This window comes from Myotis daubentonii, chromosome 4 (assembly GCF_963259705.1).
Source record: "Myotis daubentonii chromosome 4, mMyoDau2.1, whole genome shotgun sequence".
Taxonomy (NCBI): Eukaryota; Metazoa; Chordata; class Mammalia; order Chiroptera; family Vespertilionidae; genus Myotis; species Myotis daubentonii.
In genome coordinates, this window is record NC_081843.1 from 42,846,864 (window position 1) to 42,864,688 (window position 17,825).

The window sequence follows — 17,825 nt, forward strand, 5'->3', positions numbered from 1 at the left end:
TTCAGTAGCACTCTCTCCTACTTATCCCCAGGTTGTTCTGAGCTTGAACACAGGGTAAAGTCCTCTAAGAAGCATAAGCCATCCCAAGCCCTGTGGTGTGCCTCGAGATAATCAAGTATTCCGCTCGTTTCCATCTCTTCGGAAAGGCCTCTGCTTTGAAATACCAGCCCCATGTACAAGGGCCAGCCTCAAACAGATCAAATAGGAATTTGTCCCTGCAGGTTTTTTCTAAGTTCTGTTTTGAGCGTGGAAAGGCACTCCTTCATGCCTGGTCCTGACGGAAACAGCACATAGAAATCTTTCATCTTTTTCAGGGACAAGGCAAACGAGCTGGCATCGCTACTGCCTTTCATGCCGCGCACTAGCTTTGCATTTTAAAAAACGATTGTACAATGTGTCATGTAGCGAGGTTTGCCAAAGGGAGGGAAAGGGAAAAAAGAATAGCAAAGTTGATTTCCTACAGGCAAGCTTAAATGATTTTGGAAAACCATCAACCTGGATCAAATTTCTATACTCACTGGACAGTTTGCCACTAATGGCAAGAATGTAAAACTATCAGCCTCATTATAATTATATTTTAAGGAATAATCTATTTTCTTGATAATTCTAACACATAGAAAAATTCATTTAATTAAAAACTCAAATACTTCATAATGCTTATTGCACCCAAGAGCTCTAGGTAAAAATCACTATTTCAAATACCCTCCAAAGGTTCACTTAGGTACCCACAACTGTGCCTTCTGTTGCCAACAAAAGCTCTGCATGTGCAAGACTTTTGCTGCAGTAAATGCATTTACATACACCCTGTAACAAAGCAAAGAAGAAACGATCCAGTACATTACCGGGAGAAGTTCACATCCCTCCTCTTCCCAAATCAATCTGTGACTCGCTAAGAGCTCTGCTATTTCCTAGCAACATGAGTAAACATTGTGCTCGATCCAGTGCCCAAGATTTCTAACCATGTTAATCTGAGAGTACTCAACTTAATTAAAGATTAGACTTTTAAATTGTATTTTTAGTGCACAACAGTACTGCTAAATTATGATGATCAGCGGCTAAGTGTGCCTATGTCGGCAGAACTCGGGGAATGAAAATGAATCATTTATTTCCATCTTGATATGACTGCTCTTCTCTGAGGCGCTATTCTCCAAGTTCACGGGCCTTGGAGTTCATTGGAATTCTCTGGTTAAAACACAGCTTGGAGACCTCATTTATGAAAATTCCTTTAAACCTTTCACCACTTTGACAAATCCAGTCCAAGTTCACTGAGCCAATTCAAAAGTAGCTCTCAGCCTTTTTATAGGTTTTCAATTACACCAACACAGCACACCAGAGCCGTCGTGTTGGAAGAAGTATATTACAGTTGCAGAGAGGCACAGGTTCTTTTCTAAGAGCCTCGAAAATGAAAGCCGCATTCCCAACAGTGGAGCCAACAGATGCAAAGCTTTGTCTGTCTTGTACCATCTTGACTTACTAAAGAAGAGCTCTACAAATCACTTATACATGGCTAGTGTTTCGTTATCTACTGTATGATGTATGCTATGATTTTTCTAACTTTTTAGACTTTGCAAAAATATTGGCAAGCTACCTTGCCCTCCAACTGTTCCAACGAGTTTTTGGAGGAGCTGCTTAAAACATTTTCTAGACTTCGTTCATCGTCCTCCTATACAGTGTGCGACAGCTGGGTGCACTCCGGGAAACAGAAACCCCAAGCAGGTCAATGAACGTTCCAGGTTAAAACTGGTAAACCATGGTAACAGGGAGGTTAGACCTCAGTCCATTTTCTCTTTCAGTGCGCTCTGTAAGTGGGCCTGAGGTAACCATACTCTTTTTCTGAGACAAGAATCCCTTCTAAAAATGTGTATATGACTTCACAGATCAAACACTCATATTTTCTTCTATTTCCAAACTTTGAATTTATTTGAATATGTGGTTAGTATGGTTTTATGGGAGTACCAATCTTTCAGACGCGGTTGTATGAATTATTTTAAGTGACATTTATCATTAGGGGTAAAGTAGACAAGCAAGCACATACACATTAGTTGGTTAGAAACACTTGCAAAATTTAAATACTGTATGTGCAAGGGCAAATTTACTCGGGGATATAAATCTCCCTTTGGGGGAAAGGAGGTAGTGATGATCTAAAACCACTGGAAATGGAGAAAGCATATCATGATGACTCCAACAGCTCCCGGTGCAGGCTCTTCCTTCTTTGTATATTTAATGTTCTAGGTGTCAGTTGGTCTTTTATGTAAGCTCAGTAGAAGGGTTGTTCAGTGGATGAGTTTAGTTTTGGTGTTTGGTCTTTTTTTATTGTCATCCTGTTAAATAAGACCATATGATTTAACTTACCAGATTGCAGATAAATTTCTTTAGTATTCAATATTAGAAGAGGTAAAACCTAAAGCTAAACAAGACCCATAGAGATTCAGTACAATTCTAGACTAGAGTATTCCTTTTGACAATAGAGGCCCCCCACCTCTCCATTCAGTCTGATTCAAATGTAGTTCTGTAGCACTGGGCAGCATCAGGGATTAAAAGATGGGTGCCAGGGCTGGTGAGGTGAGCCCCACAAGCTGATCCCTTCAGAAGCTGGGGTTGCCAATGAATCCTCCCTCTTATTCATGCATTTCCAATGTTCTAAATGCCAGATGAGGGCCTACTGAACACTGCACTCTACAATGAAGACAGAAAGATGACAGACACATTCTCTACCCTCACGAGCCAGGTTTAAGAGCACAGACTACCATTTACAACACCTTCTGCATGAGCAACAGTGACGGTGCAAGCAAAGAGCTGAGGGAGATGGAGTTGCCCCTGGGACTCCCAGGTCCTCCTCAGAGCCCAAGCCCGCAGTCCACCACTATGGGAGCCACTAGCCTAATGTGGTTACTGAGAATCGCAAGTGTGGCTATCTGAGTTAAGAATAAAGTACAGCCCAAATTTTAAAGAGTTTGAAAAAAAATACAAAGAATCTGATTAGTGATTCTTAAATATAGATTGCATGGGGAAATGCTAATAATTTGGATGTATTGGGTTAATTTAAATACATTATTAAAACTTTATCCATTTCCTTTTACTTTTCTTAACATGTCTATTAGAACATTTGAAATGACCTATGTGGCTCACTTTCCTGGATCTTATTATTCTACCAGCCAGTTCTGGTCTAAGCAGTCACAGGACAACACTGGGGGGAGGACACCTGGGAGGCGGTCTAGGGCAGGCAAGCAGGGAGAAGTGACCACAGTGAGAAAAGACACAACATCATGGGAACCTCTCATGGGCTGCGAAGGAGGGTGGACCTGGAAGAGGGGGTGGACCTGGCACGCTCTGCTTCCAGAAGAGTGCTTGCCTGCCATTCATTGCTCCAGAGAGGCCACAACATAAAGGCCAAAAACAGTGACAATACACACATTGCGAATAGTTTAGCAGCAGCCTGTGGTTTACAGTGAGCCATCTCTGCCTGAGATCAGACTACCTAGTTAGGCCTGTCTTCACCCCACCTGAGGCCAGTCATTTGGTCACTCTGCCTTCTCATCTGTAAGGGGGGGGGACTAAGGTTTAGGCTCTGCAGGTGTGTCCCCCTTCCTCTGTCAGCCAAGTTTCCGGAAATCTGTAGTGCTCTAAACAGCCTGAGGGAGGGAGGAAAGGGATAGAGAAGGGGGGAGGTTTGTCGCTAGAACTTTGAAGCTGCACAAGGAACAGAAACGTGCACAGAACACATCCTTTATATTTTCTTTTTCATGCAATGTATTGCATTTCCTTGAAGTTGAATTAGCCCCCTTGTCTGCTAGATATAAGCTAGATGAAAGTGCCATGAGCTCAGGCACCACACTGTGTGCTCACTGCTCTGACCACAGATTCCAGGGCAGAACTCAAAATACAGCGGGTCCCAAACAAACACCTCTGGGCAGGTCCCAGGAGAGACATTGCAGTCATTTTTGTTGTTGAGAATCGAACTGTTGGGTTAAAGTTTCCAGGTATATAGACTGCACTCAGGAACAAGCCAGGGGCCCACCAGGAATGGTCACGCTTGGTGCTGGACTGCTCTAATGATGTTATCTACCTGTGGCAGGTTGTGCCAGGTGAAGGACAGTGAGCTGGAAAGCTGCCAGGAGGCTTTTCTGGCAGAAGCAGACCCTTTAAACAAGTTGACGGCTGAGGGGAGTCAGGACTAACACAGGCTCAGAATTTCACTGGCTCAGGTCTCCTGCCCAGCGTGGTAAGACGAAAGAACGTGGAGGCAGCAGGAAGTAGCAGTGATGCAGATCTGGGTTCTGTGATTCATTCCCCTCTCACCACTTGGCAGCTGGGAGACTCACTTCCTTCTCTGAACCTCATTCTCCACAGCTTCAAATGGCTCATAATGCAAGTCTTAGAGCAGTGGTTCTCAACCTTGGCTGCACATTAGAATCACCTGGGAATCTTTTTAAAATCCTGATTTCTGGGCCTCATCCTGCGGAAATTCTGTTTCTTTGTTATGGGGTGAGGCCACATTAGTAACAAAGAAACAGAATTTCTGGAGGATGAGGCCCAGAAATCAGGATTTTAAAAAGATTCCCAGGTGATTCTAATGTGCAGCCAAGGTTGAGAACCACTGTCTTAGAGGGTTGGTTTTCACAAAGGACCGGCACATGGTAAACACGCAATAAATGGTTACATGTGACACATGGTAAACATTCAACAATGGCTATGTTTCTTTTCGATCATAGTTTTCAAACAAAGTTTTCAACCTGGAGCCCCAGAAAATCCATAGATGGGCTTCCACAGATCCCAGAAACACCCTGAACTCATTCAAAGTGGCATGTGCACGTGTGTGTGCGTGTGTGCGTGTGTGTGTGTGTGCACACCTTTTCTTCTCTAAGGAAAGAATCCATAACTTTTATCACAACCTCAAAGGACTCTCAGACTGAAAGCAGGTAAAAAGCAACTGAGCTTCTGTGCCTTCCAAAGTGCTTAGCTCATTTTACATATCTACACAACAACTGTCTGAGTCCCCCTCCGAACTCACTTTTCTGTGGCTGTTCAAGGGGCCTGCATGTTCTACACTGCAGCACGACCTTTGTAAGAAGCTCTTACATCTGAACAGCAGTATGAAAAGAATAGGACTGAAATTTCTAAAGAAAAAATTCAACCTAATTTCAACAATTGCACTCCAGCTCTTACCTCTTTAAATGCATCTTTTTCATAGCCTTTTTGACATAATCAATGGCCAAGGGAGGCAGCTGGAATGTTTTATTCTTAGAATGTGGTCACTTCATTTTAAGAGAAAAACAAAAAAAATTCGTAATGAATGAAATAGAAGAGCCCAGTCAAAGATTGATTTTTCTACTCATCAACCCAGATGACTGTCAAGTGGCTAGACCAGGGGTGGGCAAACTTTTTGACTCGAGGGCCACAGTGGGTTCTTAAACTGGACCGGAGGGCCGGAACAAAAGCATGGATGGAGTGTTTGTGTGAACTAATATAAATTCAAAGTAAACATCATTACATAAAAGGGTACGGTCTTTTTTTTCAATAGTTTTATTCATTTCAAACGGGCCGGATCCGGCCCGCGGGCCGTAGTTTGCCCACGGCTGGGCTAGACAGTCTCTGGCAAGGAGACGCTTGGTGGCAAGAGAGCTACTTCAACATTTAAATCATAGTCTCCTCATATGGAGAGAAGGAATGATAGGGATAATCCCTCTTTCCTGGGGCTGCTGTGAGAATTAAATAAGAAAATAATTGTAAGGCATCTGGTAAGCACCCAACACAGAATAAACACCTCATAAATATTAACTATTAAATATCTTCTATGGTAGGAAGACAAAGTATTCCTCACCTGATTTCTGAGCCACAGATTCTAGACTCGAGATTGAGTTTGGCCACTAATACATCTCAGTTTCTTTCCTAAGGCATCTCTTGGTGACCAAGGAGGAAAAGAGCACACACCAGCTGAAAGTGTCTGAGCAGTAACTTCAAAGAGCACCTATCATCATGTCCAACACTGAGCTACAAATGTGAGAATCAAGTTAAAAGAAACAGCATAACCCTACAAAGCAATCACTTCAAACCCTAAAGATGAGTGATTCCGTGCACATCTTTTCATTCATTCATTTAAAATAGACTGGTTGGTGTGGTTCATGGTTGAGTGCGAGGTCATGGTTCGATTCCTGGTCATGGCACATGTCCAGGTTGCAGACTCCATCCCCAGTGTGGGGTGTGCAGGAGGCAGCCGATTGATGGCTCTCTCCCCTCATTGATGTTTCTCTCCCTCCCTTCCTCTCTCTGAAATCAATAAAAACATATTTTTAAAAAAGTTACTGAGCATATATGATGTGAGAGGCACAGGGATATACAAAGAAGAGAGATCAGAGCAGCAGGAGAGACCGACAAGTACAGCCAGCATTGCACCACAGGGTCAAGTCTGGTGCAGGGGCTAGGTAGGAGGGGGTGTTCAGCAAAGGCTTCTTGAAAAAACAACACTTGGGCTTAGTTTGGAAGGAGGAGTAGATGTTCACTAGTTCCAAAAATGAGAAACAATATTCTAGAGATAACAGCACATGCAAAAGCTTGAAAATGAGAGCATCTGGGGATCCTGGTGTTGTATTGGTCGGCATAGCACAGGGATAGTGTGGGCAACAAGAAGAAGCCTTCGCTGGACATCCTCCCTCCTCTCCATCTGCTGAGTCCACAGGAGGAGGCAGGGGGTCCTCGATCTCAGGGCAGGAGCCTGGACTGCGCTCCTTCCCCCAAGGCTTTGAGGTTTGGAACAGTTCTGTGAGCTTCTCTCTAGTTCTAACTATGATGTTTTGAATGGAACTTCTCTTACCCGACACAGTTACTTTTTTTTTTCTTGTGAAGAGAACTTCTAAGATCTATTTTCTTAGCAACTTTCCAAATATGCAACACACTATTATTAACTACAGTGGTCACACTGTGTGTCACATCGTGACTTATTTATTCATAATTGGAGGTTTGTACCTTCTGACCACGGATTCATGATTCCATTTCATCTGTTCTTTATTTTTTTTAATATATTTTTTATTGATTTTTTACAGAGAGGAAGGGAGAGAGATAGAGAGTTAGAAACATCAATGAGGGAGAAACATCGATCAGCTGCCTCCTGCACATCTCCTACTGGGGATATGCCCACAACCCAGGTACATGCCCTTGACCGGAATCGAACCTGGGACCTTTCAATCCGCAGGCCGACACTCTATCCACTGAGCCAAACTGGTTTCGGTCATCTGTTCTTTAGAAAGAGCACGCAGGCAGTGGTGAGGAGGATGGCCTGGAAGCCAGGAGGCTGGAGGGAGCATTTTACAGACGACTAAAACAGTGCGGGTCTAAGCGAAAGGAGAAATAGAGTAAGACAGAGAGCTACATAGGGGGCCCGGTCAATCAGCAGATTGATTATCAGCGGTTCTCAACCTGTGGGTTGCGACCCCTTAGAGGATCGAACAACCCTTTCACAGGGGTTGCCTAAGACCATCGGAAAACACATATATAATTACATAGTTTTTGTGATTCATCACTATGCTTTAATTATGTTCATTTTGTAACAATGAAATTGAGGGTCACCACAACATGAGGAACTGTATTAAAGGGTCACGGCATTAGGAAGGTTGAGAACCACTGGGTTAGGTGGAGGAGGAAAGGTAGCAGGTGAGATCAGGATCAGTCCCAGGTTTAAGCCCCAGCGGCTTAGAGAGAGGATGAATACCCTCCAGGAGAGACAGATGAAAGAGTATCTGTGGTTTCTACTTGCCCAGCATCCACTCTCTCCTTCCAATATTTCCTTTTAAAACCAGCCTCTCCTGCACTCAGGTCAACTGGTTTAAGAGGGCTGCTGAACACACTCCCGTGCACCTTGTCCACCTCCCAAGCCACTCAGCACACAGACCACCCTCCCATTCCCAAAGGCTCCACCTCTGGCCAAAGGAACTGGTTCAGGCATGCGCACAGGATCAAAGTGGTCTAATTAAGTTAATCCTGAATTATTCCCTTTCCTGCAAGGGTTTAAGCCTGAAGCTGCTGAGGACCATTTTACCACCATGAAGATGAGAGGAAATAAGAAGTGGAACCTTCCTGAACTTTTCCAATACAGAAGCCAGGATATAGCCCTTCCTACTTGAGCAAGTACAGACTGGGTTTCTGTGACCTGCTGCCAAGAGTCCTGGCAAATACAAAAAGTGAAGACAATTGTGTTTCAAAAAATGATAAAAAAAAAAGAGCCTATTTTTGTGAGTGGTGGATTGAAAAACCTACATTACTGTGATAATAGTACCTTAAAACATTTAAATCTGCACAAAGCATTTAGGGACTTTATAGCAAATTCCACCGTGAATAATGAAAAGCCAAGCCAGGCTGCCTTAGAAAATGTTACCGCACCAACAATGGCACATTCACTCATTAAGTTAACATTTCCTGAATATCTTCAGGGTTCTCAGACTTATACAATAGAAATTATAAAGCTCTGTGCTTGGTTTGAGCTGATCCATCCACGGCCCTTCCATAAAGAGCAGCTGTGTATGCTGTTCAGCCTAATTGTGTCATGTTAGAGAGGCCAGGTGTTTCTGTCTGGCCCCACAGCTGTCCTGGATGTTGAGGACACCACCTGAATTTCAGACTGGCCATCTAAAAAACAATGCTGGTGACGCAGCACTTCAACTGAGCCCTTGGGGGAAAAAGCAGAACATGATTTGAATTTCTCTTCCCCTCTAATAAAATATCTACTGACATTTATGGAGGAGCCTGGACGACACATTGTGCTGGGCCCTCTTTTCTTTCTTTACTTTCTCCCCATGAGAAAACCCCCCACTAGCATGATTTAACCTTTATTAATGCACCCACACCTCTATCTATATAAATACGCTTAAATTGTCACCTCCTACCCTGTATACTTCCCAGTGTCTAGGCTCAAATAAATCCATCGCTGGTAGGGGTTTGGTGGTTTTGCCACCCCACCATACGTCCGTTCTCACTCTGACAATAGTGCTCCCATGTCCTCTGAGGAAGTAGCTACCTGCTCCCCATTGTGTGCTGTCTCGGTGGTGCTGTCAATCAACGCTTCGGGCTCAGCAGTGTGCATGCCACTCAAACTACGCCCAAGTGTTCTCTTTCCTTCTGTGCTAAGTCCAAGGGCAGAGCACTCCAAGGGCAAACCTCCAGCTGTGCCTCAGGAAAAAGAACATCAGTTCCTGCTCCCCAGCTGCCCAGAGTACTTCCCTTTCCATCCTGAGAACAGTTCCTCTGACTTCCTTTGACCCTTAGGATATCCTCCACATTGCATTGCATTTTCTGTTGCTTGACAAATAGAGGAACTTATCTATACACAATCCACTGTGATTTAAACACTAAGCAATAGCTAACATTCATCGCATACTCTGCAGCTTATAAAGTACTTTCACATCCAATTTATCTTTTAATCGACCTTTTTGAAACCCAATATTTCTCCTCCCCCCAAATAAATCACTTACTGATTTCTCACAACAGCACAATCATTCTTTCAGTCACATAAGCTTTTTTAAATATCAGAATGACTTTGACTCTAGGCTTTCACTAACCCCTTATGATCAATCACCTAATCCTAACTATGGGATCTCCCGGATCCATCCCTTCCTTCGCATTCTCTCTGCCTCTAACTGTCAGAGCCTTCCCCACCTCCCAACAATGGTCTGCTGACTGCCACTAGTCAACCGTCTCCAAGCCAACCTGGTGCCACAAGCAGAAGGATATGGCTACCATTTTATCATCACTGTGTCACTCCTCTCCTACCCATGGCTTGCGGAACAAAGATTACAGGACAATGATTTACAGGGCAATTCCCTAACCTCAATGCTGGGCTATCTACAAGCAGGCTCCACTTCTCTCTTCTATCTCACAGTACACTATTCTTGAGCAGAAAGCTTTTGCTGGAACAAGTGTTTTCAAACATGTAGTGGATTGGGGAAAAAAAGGCTATAATTTTATGCAGCTCTTTCTCATCATAAGTGGGGTCTTTGGACACCCCTTGGATCTGAGGTGACCTTGTGACTTGATTTGGTCAATGGGAGAAGAGCAAATGCAATACAAACAGAGGCTTAACAATCATTTTTGAATTGCTGCTCTTGGAACACTGCTTCGTTGCCATGTAAAGAAGCCCAGGCTAGTACGCTAGAGAATGGGAGGTACATGTCCCAGTCACCTGTTAACCTGGCCAACACCTAGTAACTGCCAGATATAAGCGAGGCCATCCTAGATCATCCTGCCACCAGCGAACCCACCAGCTGACTGAAGATGCCTGAGGGACTCCAACGGAGACCAGCAGAAGAACCACCCAGCTGAAGCCAGCCCACATTGCTGACCACAGAATCATGGCCTATAGTCATTATTTTAAGCAACAACTTTTGGGGTGATTTGTTATGCAGTCAAGGATGATTGATAAAACATCTAAGCTGATTTGGTCACTTTCTCCTAGGAATTCCTTTCAATTACTACTTACTGTCTTGGGCACTCAATCCTAAAATACCTTCTTTCATGTTTTGTACCATTATTTAATTTTTTATGTGTTCTATTTCCCCCCTTTTAAGTTTCTTGTAAGGAGACTGTGTACTTTATATTTTTATATCTCACCTAGGCACAAAGTGAATACACAGTGGCTAGTTAGGAATCAGTATTTTCCATCAAGCATATCAATTAACATTCATCATTTCAAAGCATATTTCGATCATTAATTTTACAAGCTTAAAAAGGATCTGATAAGATGCAAACCATAAAATACAAAATCTAGTCATCTAACCTATAAAGTACAAAACCATGCATAGCAGATATCATCCTAGAAACCATTTTATTGATTCATTTTCAGACGATTACTTCTTGCAAGTGAACCTGCATACCAATAAAAAGGGGCACGAAGAAGCAAGCATGTACTAAGGGTAAAAGTTTCACAGAAGCAACTGTTTGATTTTCACCAGGATATTATTTTTCTCCCAAGACACATATTTCTCCTATGTGGTTCACAACCCTAATCTGACAGACTGCCAAAAACAAGGCTTCTATCCTAAGAATGTCACTGACTCTCTCCTTACTGTTCAATTAGATTTTGCATTTAATAGAGAAATCCCCTTGTGTTTCTCATAATGGTGCACCTGCTCCTTGGGAGATTTCCTCTTTTGACAAGAAATGCCTTGAGTCTGGCAAGAAAAAACAGCTCCAGGCTTTCTCTGATAATATCAAAGACATTTGTTTGTTTTAGATGTTTGTGTGGGTTTCCCTCCCCTTAAGAGCAGTAAAGCACTGCTATGATTCCTTCCAAAACAACAGCACACACACAGTTTCTTGGCCTCTGTTCCACATTTCCACTGTACACCTGCACCAGAGCGACTGCCTGGAATTAGCTAAGCTGTGACACAGTAGACAGAGACATTCATTTGCTTTACTCGCTACCTTCTGGACGGCAACACACGGTCAACGTCCAAACAAAGGCATCGTCATTTCAAATCCACTATCTTGTCATCTTTTCTCATGAAATGCTTGCTATGGAGAAAATGGAGTTTCTATTCAAAATTATATCCCTTTTTTATATCTTATTTCTAACTGAGGGAGCCAAGCACCCAGCTTTTTCTTTCCGATTGTAGACCTGGGAATTCCTACAGGTTTGATCAGGAGTAATCTTCAGTTAGTATGGCCTTCCGGAGAAGCTTCTGCGATTGGTACCAAAGTGTCACATCTTTTCCTAATAGTTGTAAGGACATCTTTACGGGGTCTCCCTGCACTCTAACCATGCCGCATGTAATTTAACATGGAGATGCATCAGAAATACCCAGTAGACGTTCTCTCCCAGATGTGAGCACGTCAGCATAACTGCTTTCCTACACCTTGTTCTTTTTCTTTGCCTTTTAAAATTTCAATATTTACAAATGAAATACAGATTTCAACCCATTCCCAACTGGGATGTCTGCTCTACAATGAGAGAAATGGGTTTTTGCCTTCCTGCGGATTCAGCAAAGAAAGTGGTGCTTGGAAATTACGTGTTTAGAGTGACACCTTGGAGAATTGACAGACTCTGCACATGTAATCCTCATAAACCTCCCCAGACAGCCCTTATTTCATTTTGCAAACTGCACCCTGGCCGGGCTCCACAACACGTGCAGTGCGGGGAGGCTGTCCTGCGGGGGGGGGGGGGGGGGCGGGGGCGGGGGGGTGCTCCCTTCCTCCGGGCTCTTTGATGGACACTTGTCAGTAACAGCCAAGAGGCGTGGAGCCCAGCTACCAGCACGCGAGAAACGGGCACCGACAGGGAGCTCCCTTAATTAACTTTCCCAAGGAAAGCAATGTTCCCACAGGAAAAAACAACCCCGTTTCTCCTCTCCTAGCGGCCCACTGGAAATGAGCAACAATGCTCCTGCCTTTTTGTTTCCTCGAGACTTTCTTCTTTGCCAGCAGTAGCGTGTTCCTCAAAGAATGCTAGTATTTCCTGTGGAAACTGTATGGCTGCCAGGAGTGGCTCCTAATTTTCCCTCTTTTCTTTTCATACAAAACGAGGTAAACAAAGCATGGCTTTGGACGACGGCCAATATACCGGCTCACCTCACTTACCACCTGCGGAGGAAAGTCATCACCAGGGAAGGCCAAGGGAGAAACGAGAAATGGACACGGACCGGCCTGGACGCAGGACCGCGCGGAGGGATGCGGTCAGAACGCGGGCTGGACGGGCACACGGGGCGCGCGGTGCTGACGGGCGAGGGGCTACCCCCGGGCGGCGGCAGCCCCGGGTGTCCCTGTGGCGGCTATTACTCTTGTGGGGTCTGTCGTCAGGACTATGCGTGCACCCTTCCTCCTCTCGGCTCCCGGGAGCTGCGGCACTGCCCACCCTGCCTCGGATGCGGTCCGAGGTGGCAGCGAGAATAATGAGCAGAGGAAACGGGCAAATGAGAAGAACAATCCTCTGGAAACCCAGGCGGGGGCTCTGTCCCCATTCCCCCAGGACAGCCGCGCCGCCGTTACTATAGAGACACCTCCCCCCCCCCCCCCCCAACCCTTCCTGCAGAGTCGCCGCCGCTCCCGGAGCAGCCGGGACTCGCGGCACAAAGGGGCCCGTGGGCTGGGAGGCAGGGGCGACACTCGCGGAGTCGCCCGCCCGCTGCAAACTTGGAGAGGCTCGGCCGCCCGCGCCGCCGCCCCTGCCTCCTGCGGCGCCCACCCCGCGCTCGGACTCACCGGGCCGCCCGGCACGCCCGCGGCTCCCCAGCGCGGACAGACTGACGGACGGACGGCGGCGGCGGGAGCCGGAACCGCCGCGGCAGGAGCAGGCGGTGGGGGCGCAGCCGCGGACCCGCTACGTCACAATGCGGCCGGCCGCCGGCGCCGCTCCCCGGGCCCCCCCAAGGGCGCGCGGGCGGGGGCCGTCCCGAGGCGGCCGAACCCGAGCCGGCGCGGAGGACGCTGAGCCGAGCGCACCGGGGACGGGGGCGCGGCCGCCGCTGCCGCCCCGGCTGTAGAAGCCACTGCACCCACCCGGCTCCGCGCGCCCGGCGCCCGCCCCCCGCCGGCGAGCCCCCTCCTGACAGCGCCTTCCCGCCCGCCCCCGGCGCGGCCCCCGCCCCCCCCCCCCGCCGCCTCCTCACCGCGACCCCCGGCCAGCCCGCCGCGCCTGTCCGCGAACCTGCCCTTTCTTCTCCACCTTCCGCGCCCGCCTCCGCCGCCCCTGCTTCTCCTCGGCTGCGTGTCCCCTCCCTCCCACTTTCCCCGCTTCCCTCCGCCCCCACCCTCCCCACTTGGCGGCCTCGCCCCCTGGCAATGCAATCGCCCCTCACCGGGATCCGTGCGCCAACCGCTGCCACCTCATTGGTCCCTAGACCATTCCAGGCTGGCAGCCTGCACCGGGGAGAGAGATGGGCAAGGGGGGGAACGGGCGTGGGCAAGGTCCTGGGAAACGGCTGGGCTGCCCAGCTCCTGGCAGAGGGTTTCCGTAGGCACGCGGCCTCCAGCCCCCACTCTTGCCCCCTCCCCTCCTCTCCCCCACCCCCAGCTCGCCCACCCATCCCCGAGGACCTGGCCAAGGAGTCAAGGGCAAGGGGGTCTGCCCGGAAGGTTTTGTGCTCAAGTGTTGGGGGATGATGGAGAAGGCTTTGGTCTGAAAGGATGGCTTTTTAATTCAACAACGCTTAAAACGCCACTTCATTAACTTTACTTTTAGCGTCTTTCTTAATTAGGGCGGGGGCGGGGGCGCGCTGGATGAGGCGAGGAAGCCAGCAGTGATGACCGTCTCTTTCCTTCCTTATTTCTGAAATGAGTTGAGGGAGAGTGGAAGCATGTATGGTAACACTGGCTCGCGACCATCTCGCTTTTGCCCTTTGGAAAGCTTTGAATGGTTTGTAAGAAATCTCTTTCCCAGGAGAGATGACTCGGTGGAAGTTCACTTAGCAAAGCCATGGAGGGCAACACCGTAGCTCCAGGACGTGGCTGTTTGCCTGGTGCTGCCCCAGAGAACAGAGTGAGGAAGCAAGTTCTGGCCCTTCTGTTTCGGGGCGCCTGCCTTTCCTGGCCCATTCCAGAGGACGAGAGGGGCGCCTGGGAAAGTCAGCACTACCTGGATTAGGGACAGTGGGGACGAGCATCGTGTGTGAGTCTGTCATTGAAAATAGGTCACTTATAAAAAAGAAAGGATTGGTTGTTTAAAATCTGGGGGGTCCCTGGATGAGTAGTGAGTGTACTATTTAATGTAAGCAGTGGCTCTGGACTCCACTGGCTGCTCTTTTGTTTTTTTCAGGAAAGAGGCAGTTGTACTATTAGGAGGGCATGGCTGGGGAGTCATCCTTGCCCTGGACCTATTTGGACAAGATAATCGTGAGCCAGTGTTACTCAGTCACTGAAATGAGGACTACCTGGAAGGCCAGCAAAAAGACATTCACATGCTTTTAATTCCATTTCCAATTGAGAAAGTGAATTTCTTTCTCTCTCTGCTTTTTTGACATAAACAGCCAAGAGCATGTCCTGCAGTGTTGTAATTTGTTTATTGCAATTTATCATATGTAACATTTTAAGCACATACATGGGAAGTGGCTTCACAATTTTAAAAAAACACACATTATCCCTCAGTAGAAAATATAAAGTCAGATGACATCATATGGCACTAAAAATACTTGAAAATATTGGGTTTAATTTGTTCACATCTGGTTAAAATAAAAATGCTTTTTTTTTTTTTTTTGCCTAGTGTAAACTCTGAGAAAAGCACATCCTGCTTCCATACAATAGATATGCATAGAATTGGTGTCACCCTTGGTATGTTGTATACACAACATACTTTCATTGTCATCATCTTAAATATTTTGACAGCCTGCTTTTTAAAAATCAAATTTTCATTTATTAAAAGAGTAACTTATTGGAGAATTAGAAATGGATATGAGCTCTGACAATGAGCCAGGTGTTAATTTAAATGGTTTAACAAGAAGGGACCCAATTATACTGCATCTACAGAAAATGGGTGGTCCCTGGAAGGGAAGGTCTGTGTCTGCATAGCCAAAGGAATGGCATGCCGTAGAATTAAAGAGCAACCTCTGAGATGCTATTTCAGATATTTTCCTATTTTTTACAGTTCTTTTGTTATGGTTTATTCTGTTCCTAACATGTTTTTGATTACAGTATTTATCATTGTTTCCATGATTATTTTTACACTGTGATTTAAATGCTTATATCCACTCTCCTACACAGGCTTGGACCGCTTTTGCTTGGACAGTTTGTTGGTTTGCTTCTCCTTATGCAAACTCTTGCCAAATAATAAGCTGCAAATTGATATACCAGTACTTGGGTTGAAACAGAGCTGCTAGATTTTATTTTTTCAAAAAATACATTTTTATTGATTTCAGAGAGGAATGGAGAGGGAGAGACAGAAACATCAATGATGACAGAGCATCCTCCATCAGCTGCCTCCCGCACGCCTGGGAACTGAGCCCCAACCCAGGCATGCGCCCTGACTGGGAATGGAACTGAGATCTCCTGGTTCACAGGCCAATGCTCAACCACGTGGGCCACACTGGCCACTAGGTTTATAGATTGGATAGTAAGAAAGCCAGCTTCCTGGCTTTTGCTCAAGCTAACAAAACTGCCCTGCCTGGTCCAGGGGCTTCTTACTACCAATCAGTTTCTGATCATCAGTTTTCTAATCAAGCAACTGTATCTTAGTAACAATGAAATGCTTTAGCAGCCACAGCTGTTGGACCTCTTACCCCCTTTTAGAATACCCCCCACTCATGCCTACCACACCAGGGAGTGTGCACCTCTTAGGGCACTTAGCATATTTCCACTTCATGTCCATTTCTTATCCCCTACTATTCAGTTGTCGGATCCCATCAAGATGACAAGGGAATTCATAGTACTTATATTTAGATTTCCAATACTGAGCACATTTTTAAACTCAAGAGTTAACTACTGAAAATAATTAGTACAGCAGTGCATGTCACTGTTTATCATCTGCCAAAGAGCTGTCATATAATGGTTCTTTCAATTATTACAATTAAACATCTGCCTCCACCATTTTACCCAGTTTCCATAATATATCTTTATGGTGCTACAAAAATTGGATAAACCTGCTATAACACTGCCAGTGATCAGGCAGATCTTTTTTTCCTATTCTTTAAGTATCGATTTTGCGTAAGAAAATATCCCACTCGATATTAAAGGCTCGGATTGTTTATTGCCATTGAAGTTCTGATTTCTGGTTGGGAACTATATAGTTTATTTGGGCCAGACTATTACTTTATTCTGGAGTCATTTGTTTCCTTTGCTTGTGCAAATGTATGTAAGTAATTATAAGGTATTTTTATCAAGACTCAGATCACACTTCGTATGTAAATGTGATTGTATCAGTCAAGATAGGTTAGGTTATGCTGTGGTAACAAACAACAACAACCCAAACTTCTATAGATGAATAAAAATGTCTTACTCTCACTATATCACAATTTCAGGTCACCTACAACCCTGCTTCATGTCTTTTTCACTTTAACGGGCTGGCCTAATGGAGCAGCCATTGACAGCAATATTGTTGGTCACTCCAGTGAGGGAAAGAGAACTCTGGAGGGTCTCATACCGGAATTAAATCCTCCAGCTCAGTACTTATCTGTGTCACTTCTCCTCTCAACTCATTAGTCAGAACCAGTCATGTGGCTCCACCAATCACAAGAGGACAAGGAAGTGCATCCTATAATATACCCAGAATATCCTATATAATAAAAGCCTAATATGCAAATCCACCAAACAGCGGAACTACTGGTCGCCCGGGGGTGGGGCTGGTGAGTGGGTGGCACCAGGCCAGCCAAGGCAAGTGCCAGCGGGCACAGAGAGGGGAAGGCGATCGGGGTGGTGGTGGAGGGGCGATCGGGGGCAGGGCTAGCCACTCGCTGGCTGGTGCTGTCCCCTGATCAGCCCATGGGTCGCCTCCCGCAGAGGGAGGCCAGACTGCTGCTTAGGCCCACTCCCCACAGGGCACAGGCCTAAGCCATCAGTCGGACATCCCCCAATGGCTCCTGGTCTGCCAGAGGGCACAGGCAGGGCTTAAGGACCACCCCCCTCAAGTGCATGAATTTTTGTGCCCCAGGCCTCTAGTTCAGCAAATAATAGGCTGAGAAAGCATGAACATATTACATGTCACTCTAGATCTTATGAAACAGAGAGCATTTTGATATTTTACATGAAAGCTGTAGAGCTTAAGTATGGAAATAGAGGCTGGACAGAAATATAAATTCTATAGCAGTTTTACATTCTGAAATAAGCACATAAACAAGACTGAAAAAAATGTGACTGACAAAGAATATTAGAAACCCAGTTTTTGAACATTTTTGAGTTTCACAGAGAAAGGACTGATT

General features: G+C 45.9%; 1 protein-coding gene and 1 pseudogene across 5 annotated transcripts in view; one reads left to right on the plus strand and one right to left on the minus strand.

Moving 5' to 3' along the window:
* The window catches only part of SNCAIP (synuclein alpha interacting protein), a 138,383-nt gene extending 124,671 nt beyond the window's left edge, over positions 1 to 13,712 (minus strand). For 2 of the 5 annotated variants that reach the window (XM_059693788.1, XM_059693784.1), the window contains exon 1: positions 13,590 to 13,712. The gene's annotated coding sequence lies outside the window, so the exon portion shown is untranslated. Of the gene's footprint in view, positions 1 to 12,561; positions 12,710 to 13,182; positions 13,316 to 13,589 lie in introns of those variants that run through there. The other 3 variants (XM_059693787.1, XM_059693785.1, XM_059693786.1) reach the window with 3 other exon arrangements.
* Positions 1 to 17,825, plus strand: part of LOC132233822 (polyadenylate-binding protein 1-like) — a 54,099-nt pseudogene that overhangs the window by 2,575 nt on the left and 33,699 nt on the right.